The following is a 7,844-nucleotide window of genomic DNA, read 5'->3' as shown; positions in this document are numbered from 1 at the left end:
GGTATGATTAACACTTGGTCTTTACTCTTTAGCATTGTCTCCTTAGAAAGATGGAAATGGCTGCAGGATGTCTTGCCATGTAATTAGTTTAGTTCAGTTTAAGGTGGTTTTATATAACATCAGGATGTTAATAGTTTTCTGATACTTAGTAATTCTATAAATTATGTGTAATCTTTCCAATTTTTTTTTTACATAGGAAATAATACCATAAAATTATATTTTCTTCAGTAATTCATTCTGGAGCCTGGAGGTTAGTGGACCAGCACTTGCCCAAATATTCAAGGTCCCTCATTTTAAACCCCAGCACTAAAATAAACAACAAAAAACCTACCTTTTTTGCACTGAATTAGGTTATGCTTTTCAAGTTGGATGTTTTATTCTTTTTTTTTTCTTTTTTAAATTTATTTTATTATGGATATACTCAGACACCAGAAGAGGGCATCAGATCCCATTACAGATGGTTGAGCCACCATGTGGTTGCTGGGAATTGAACTCGGGACCCCTGGAAGAGCAGTCAGTGCTCTTCACCACTGAGCCATCTCTCCAGCCCCTGAATGTTTTTCTTGTATTTAATCAATTTCCTTACTTTTATACATTCTTGTTGATACTGAATACAGTTACATGAAGTTCTCACAAAAACAGGAAGAGCTCTTCTGTGTATGACTTGTGGTAGATCTTTATTAGAGTGGACATATGCTAAGGTGTGAGATTAAACTGCAGTTAAAGACTTGATGTGTTTCAGTCAAGTTCCTGTTTCAATGGGAAATTTCTTACAAATGTACAAAGCTTGAATATACATTTAGGTGGAGAAGGCTCAAGTTAGGAGCACTCCTAGCTCTTGTATAGGACCCACACCATGCAAGTCACAAGTGCCTGTAGATCCTGTCCCAAGGATTCTACTGTCCTCCATTGACCTGGCACCTGCACTCATGTTGCAAGGAGGCACACGTCAAGCACATGTCATTTGTTGGTTATATTAACAAACATGAGCTCTGGCACTCAAAATACCATTGATTTTCTGTATAAATACTAAGCTGATTATACATATGTGTACCTTCCTATTCGTGTAAAAGGTATTTTGGTTATAGTACAGCACCATCCTCAGAGTTTGGAGTTTATCTTGTGTTAATGCTATGAAACTTTGAACAAATGTGTTGGGGGAGGTAACATCAACAAACCTAGGCCTTGGGTATACATATGTTTTTGCTTTCATGTATGTATGTGTACTATCTGTGTGCCTGGTGCCCAAGTTCAGGAGTGTGTGTCAGAGCCCCTGGAACTGGAGTTATAGATGGTTCTGAGCCACCATATGTGTGTTGGTAATAGAACAATAGTTTCTTGTTCACTCTACCACTGAGCCATCTTTCCAGCTCCAAATATGTGTCTAGAACTAAGCTGAACCAATGGTACCAGGCTCACTTTTACAGGAGACAGGCTCTGTTTTCTAGGCTATCTTGGAACTAACTCCAGCAATATCCCAAGCCCTAAAGTAACTCACATGTGTGCAGCACTGTGCCCAGCCTTATCACCCTATTTTCTCCACTGAGGTAGACCGCAGTGATCACCTCAAGATTGTAACAATAGGTAACACGATTGTGAATAGCAGAAAATGTTTCTGGTGCTAAGTGTTACATGTAAATACTATACACTCACGCTTTGTAGTGCTGGGGATTGAACTCGGGCTCCAGCATGCTAGGGAAGAGCTAAGCCACCAAGGAATTGCACCATCCCCATCCCTAATTCAAAGTCTTTGGTGTTTTTGTTTGTTTGTTTGTTTTGGTTTTTTGGTTTTTTGGTTTTTTTTGTGGTATTGCCCACTATATAGATCTATATAGAGATCTTGTCCAGTTCAAGCTCTGGTTCTCAGTAACTTAATACAAAAGGAAATCTATGTTCTGTGATTTTGTACCAGTATGCTTAATATGAGGTTGAGCCAGAATTTATTTTTCATACATGTACTGAGTGTTCCTGAGTTAAGTATGTTTATGATTTCATGTATGTCCATCTAGCTATGAACAAAAGGTCAGGTTTGGGGTTTTCCCTAAGACACCACTGGTTATCACATTTAGGGCCTTGAATATTCTAGCAACCAACCAGCTACACTTCTTGTCCCTAAAAGACACAATTTCTAAAAGAAGTTTGTATGTGTGTGTCTTTGTGAATGCTCTCAGGTGAACTCAGGCCTGAAGTGGGTTTTGAATCTCTAAAAGCTGGAGTTAGTCTTGGTGCTGGAGTTAAAACTGATCATGATCATGCTGCCAGTCCTCATAGCTGCCAGACCGTCTCACCAGCTCCTTGAAGACCCTGCATATGTCTCCACCACATGCATACCTGGTGTCCTTGAAAATGGTGCAAATCCCCTGAAGCTAGTATTAAGAGACAGTTGTAAACTACCATGTGGGTGCTGGGAATTGAACCCTGGGGTTGTGGGGGAATGTTTATGTCCTATAAAAATGTCAGTTTGCTCTGTCCACATTCTCTGGTTTGAGTTTCTTCCTGTGCTGCTTAGATCAAGCCCAGGGCTTTATAGCAGGCAAACACTCTGCCACTAAGCTATAAGTATATTTAAGGTGGTCTGTAAGAAGTGTGTGGAGGTTAAAGGACAACATTGTGGAGCTGGTTCTCTTCTTCCATGGCATGGGTTCTGTAAATTGAACTAAAATCAGCAAGCTTGCTTGCATGGCAAATGTTTTTACTTGCTGAGCCATCTTACTGATGACCAAAAGTTTTTTGTTTTTGTTTTTGTTTTTTTTTTTTAAAGACTTACTTTTTTTGGTTGTGTGTATGTGTATGCCATGTATGTACAAATGCCCTCAAAAAACAGAGGGTGTCACATCCCCTGGGGCAGTTGTGAACTGCCTCTGTGGGTGCAAGGAAGCAAAGTTGGATCCCTGGAAGAGCTGTAAACATTTCTTACTTACATATATATTATTTACTATACATATGTATGTATGTGTATATACACATATATGTATAGACATGTACATATGTGTATTTCATATATGTATATGTGTTTATACATATGCATGTATATGTATGCATATGTATGTGCATTCTGTAGACCAAGCTGGCCTCTAGTGCTGGGATTAAAGGTGTGCACTATCACCACCTGGTAATCCATTAATATATTTTTAAATAGCTGAATTGAAAGAAAATGCCTTTCCTTAAATTTTGCATTAGTCAATTTTTAAAATCCAAACTTAGCAAATAAAAGGCTGGATCAGTGGAGTCAGTATAGCTTTTTCATTGTTGGTTGACATTTCTGAGGAGACATGAGCAAACATCTACTCCAGATTGGGAAGCAAGGACAGAGAAAGTGTGGGTACCACCAGTATCCAGTTTAGTGAACAAGTGAGTTTTATTAAAGTTACAGGAATGGGAGTGAAGGGTTACACCTGCATCACCAGAAGCCTACCTAGCATGGGTGACAGAAAGCTGGAAATTGAGCATGCTCTACAACCTGCAGACAGCTCAACAGGCCAGAAAGTGCCCTGTTCAAGCTTAGCTGACCTCTGCTTTCTCAACAGCTTCACTTGTCTGAGTATGATTCAGCAGTTCTTCCTTCTTATATGTGTTTGGGAATGTAGGGCCTGCTGAATTTGTTCAGTTTTAGGTAATAACTGAAGCTATTGAGTTGCTTACTTCTTGAACTTAAACTTCCCTGCAGGATGGAATGTTACACCTTCCCTTAGAATATCTTGTTTTATCTCCCTATAGGTATCCTTTGAGCTCACCTCTGAAATGAATGATTTAATCTCAGAGGATATCTCTACAGAACATTAATATAGCCAGAAACCTAGTGCAGGAGCAGAACCAAATTTAGAATTGTAGGCTCAACCTTGGAAATAAAAATAATCAGCTTTAATATGACTTCAAACATACCTGTCAGTTTTTTGTTTTTTGGTTGTTTTTTGTTGTTGTTTGTTTGTTTTTTGTTTGTTTGTTTTTTCGAGACAGGGTTTCTCTGTATAGCCCTGGCTGTCCTGGAGCTCACTCTGTAGACCAGGCTGGCCTCAAACTCAGAAATCCGCCTGCCTCTGCCTCCCAAGTGCTGGGATTAAAGGTGTGAATCACCACACCCAGCCTGTCAGTTTTTGTTAAAATATTAACTGGTTTTGTTTGTCTTAGAATGGAGCACAGGGTCTCATTTTGTAGTCCTGTAAGGAGAAATTAAAGCTTTAGACCTGTGCTGACTAGGAAGAAAAGTTATGGGCCTAAGAATCCATCACAAACTGGCCACATAAGCCTGGGAAAGAGCAAACAAGTTGTTAGATATCATAAGAGCTGGCAGGTCAAGAAGACATAAAACTATAAACATAGAGGAAAACATGTCTAGGCAAAGGAGGACATGTCCAAGGCCTAGGCCTGCAAAGATGTGCCTGACAGACACTAAGTAATGGACCATCTGGTCCTCTCAGATATGGTTTAAGGTCAGATGCTCTGTTGACTCAGATTAACACCAACCTTAGGAATTTTCCACTCTGTTCTGTACGTAATAGTTAATATTTGAACTAGCCTATCATGTATGACCACACTGATCCCTTTGTTCCCTCAGACCCTTTTTTCCTATAAAAACCTCTAACTTTCAAGCCTCGTGGTCGGCTCCCCTATCTCCTGCGTGAGATAGGTGTGGTGCTGAACCAGGGCATCCTGAAATCAAAATATATCTCTTGTAATTACATCAAGATGTGGTCTCTCGTGATTCCTTGGGTGTACGTCCTCCCGAGATTTGAGTGGGGGTCTCCCCCAGGGGTCTTTCAGTCCAGGTTGACTTTGAGCTTGGTTTGATCACCTGGTTTAGCCTCCTGAGTACAGGGGCTGTAGGTGTGAACCACAACACCCAGCTCTGATGCTTTGTAAGTGTTGTCTTACAATGCAGAATCTAAGTTCTGATATTTTGCCTACAGGTAGATAGGGTTTAAGCTTTGTGTTTGAAGCATATTGAACTGTTTGCTTTTTTTGTTTTTGTTTTTAAAAGATTTATTTATTTTGTGTATATGAGTACACTGTAGCTGTACAGATGGTTGTGAACCTTCATGTGGTTGTTGGGACTCTGGTAGGCCCCGCTTGCTTTGGTCAACTCTGCTTGCTCAGGCCCAAAGATTCTTTCTTATACATAAGTACACTGTAGCTGTCTTCAGACACACCAGAAGAGGGCCTCAGCTCCCATTACAAATGGTTGTGAGCCACCATGTGGTTGCTGGGAATTGAACTCAGAACCTATAGAAGAGCAGTCAGTGCTCTTAACCGCTGAACCATCTCTCCAGCCCCACTATCTAGATGTTCTTTCATGACAAATAAGACATTTCTTCAAAGAAGATACACAAATTACCCCAATGATATATGAAACCATGCACATTAGTCATGGCAATGCTAATAAAAGCATGAGTCTCCACTTTATAGCTACTGGGGAAACTATAATGACAATGTTTAGAATTCTGGTAAAAAATGAAGTCCTTAAAAATTGTTGGTGGCTGGTGAGGTATCTAATGCCCCACAATTAGGAGCTAAGGGAGGAGAGCAGCTTTATAGTCCAAGTCAATCTAGCTACACTGAGCATTTCCTCATTTTAAAGCCTATGTGAGTCTATATGTATGTGTGTACATATGAATGCAGGTACAGAGGCCAGGTAGAGATGCCACTCAGGATACCTGGAGTTATAGACAACTGTGAGCTGCCTGATTTGGCTTCTGGAAACTGGGCCAACATCCTTAGCAAGAAGAGTACATGATCTTAACTACTGAGCCATCGGCCCCAGCAGTCTGTAGCACCTTCCAGCTCCGTGAAAGCTAGCCATCAGGAAAGGAATTTTCAGGTTAGTTCCAACTCAGTTTTTCTGTGTTCCATAACCAAAATAAGTTGTTCCTTTAGCAATAGAGGTTTACAATCTTGTTGTCATGGGCAACCAAGAGCAACAACAGTACCAGTGTTTTTTGTGTGTGTGTGAGCGGGGAGGGGGGCCTCCTTGACCCAAGCCTGGCAGGGAAATTTCACTTAATAACACATGGTTTCTCTGGGAATTATTGTCTATCCATGCTGAGTACCTGTGTTCAAACTCTTTATATTTATACATACATTTAAGGAATTAACATTACGTGTGTGTGTGTATGTGTGTGTGTGTGTGTGTGTGTGTGTGTGTGTGTGTTTACAAATGAGTTTCCAGAAGGGTCGTTCTTACAGCTAGCCCTGTTCCATAGCTCTGTTCTGTCACCACTCCATCTTATCCACTTAAAGCTTTGATTCTCAGTTTCTTCTTCTGCTTTTATATTGTATGTTTGAATCTCTCTTCACCCCATGAATGCCTCATCTTCTCCCCGTCTTGTGGGCACTTTCTAGCATCCTGACCTCTACAGACACTCCAAATCGAACAGACAATCTATAAAATTCGAAGCTAGGATGCACATATGGGCAAGAACATGGGACTTAGTCTTGCTAAGTTATATCACTTTGTATTTTCCAACTTCATCTATTTTTCTGTAAATTGTTTCACTTTTCGTTGTCTGGATGAAATTCCATTGTTTATTTACATCACATTCCATTATCCATTTATCAGTTTGCAGGCCTTTAGGCTGGTTCTGTTTCTTAGCTATCATGAATAAAGCATCAATGAGCCCAATGTGCAGGTGTCTCTGTAGGAGGATAGAGGCCTTTGGGTATATGCCCAGGACTGGTTTAGCTGGATCATATGGTACATCTATTTTTACATTTTTGAACAATCTCCACACTGATTTCCATAGAGACTGCACCAGTTTACATTCCCAGCACCTTGGAGAACATTCCCATTTCCACATATCCTCACGAACATTTGCCATCATTTGTTTTCTTGATGGTAGCCATTCAGAATGAATGAAATCAGTGGAATGAAATCAGTAGTTTTCATTTATATTTCTGTGAATTTGAATTTCTGTGAATATTATCTGGCCATTGAATATTTTTAAAATGCTTACTAGCCATTTCTATTTCTTCTTTTGAGAGCTCTCTAGTTTTGTGGTCAATTAAAAAAAATAGATGTATTTGATTTTATGTGTATGAGTATTTTGCCTGTGTAAATGTTTGTGCACCACATGTATGCATGTTGCCCTCTGGGGACCGAAGAAAGCATTGGGTGGATTCTCTGAAACCAAAGTTATAGATGGCCCTGGTCTACCATGTGGGTGCTAGGAACTGAACAAATTGACGTTTGTGTTAAGAGATACAGATTTAGTTTTTATTCTTCTTCTTGCAGGAACTGTTTGTTGAAGAAGCTGTCTTTTCTTTGATGCATATTTTGGTATCTTTGTTAAAAGTCGGGTGGCTGTAGCCGTGGCCCTCTAGTCGGGTGGCTGTAGCTGTGGCCCCTAGTCGGGTGGCTGTAGCTGTGGGCCCTGTATTTGGGCCTCCTTTCTATTACATTGATCTGTGCATGTTTTGTGCCAGCACCATGCTGTTTTTATTACAGAGTAATATCTGTAGAATAACTGTAAGTCGGGTATGGTGACACCTCCAGCTATATCCATTTTAAGAGTTTTTTCCTTTTAACATTTTATTCTTTCTAAATTTCCAATAATACACTCCAAGCCCACTCATCTCCCCATCCCTTCATATATCCCCTCCCAAAATAAAAAATAAAACAAACACACAAAATCCATAACATCTTGACCTGGAAACTGCAGTGTGTCCCACAGTATACACTTTGTTCACACATCTTTATTTTGCAATTGTTTTTTTTTAAAAGATTTATTTATTATTATACATAAGTACACTGTAGCTGTCTTCAGACATGCCAGAAGAGGGCGGCAGATCTCATTACAGGTGGTTGTGAGCCACCATGTGGGATTGAACTGGGATTTGAACTCAGGACCTTC

This window comes from Mastomys coucha, unplaced genomic scaffold (assembly GCF_008632895.1).
Source record: "Mastomys coucha isolate ucsf_1 unplaced genomic scaffold, UCSF_Mcou_1 pScaffold14, whole genome shotgun sequence".
Taxonomy (NCBI): Eukaryota; Metazoa; Chordata; class Mammalia; order Rodentia; family Muridae; genus Mastomys; species Mastomys coucha.
The sequence above is the reverse complement of the archived record's forward strand: the minus strand, read 5'-3'. Positions refer to the sequence as shown.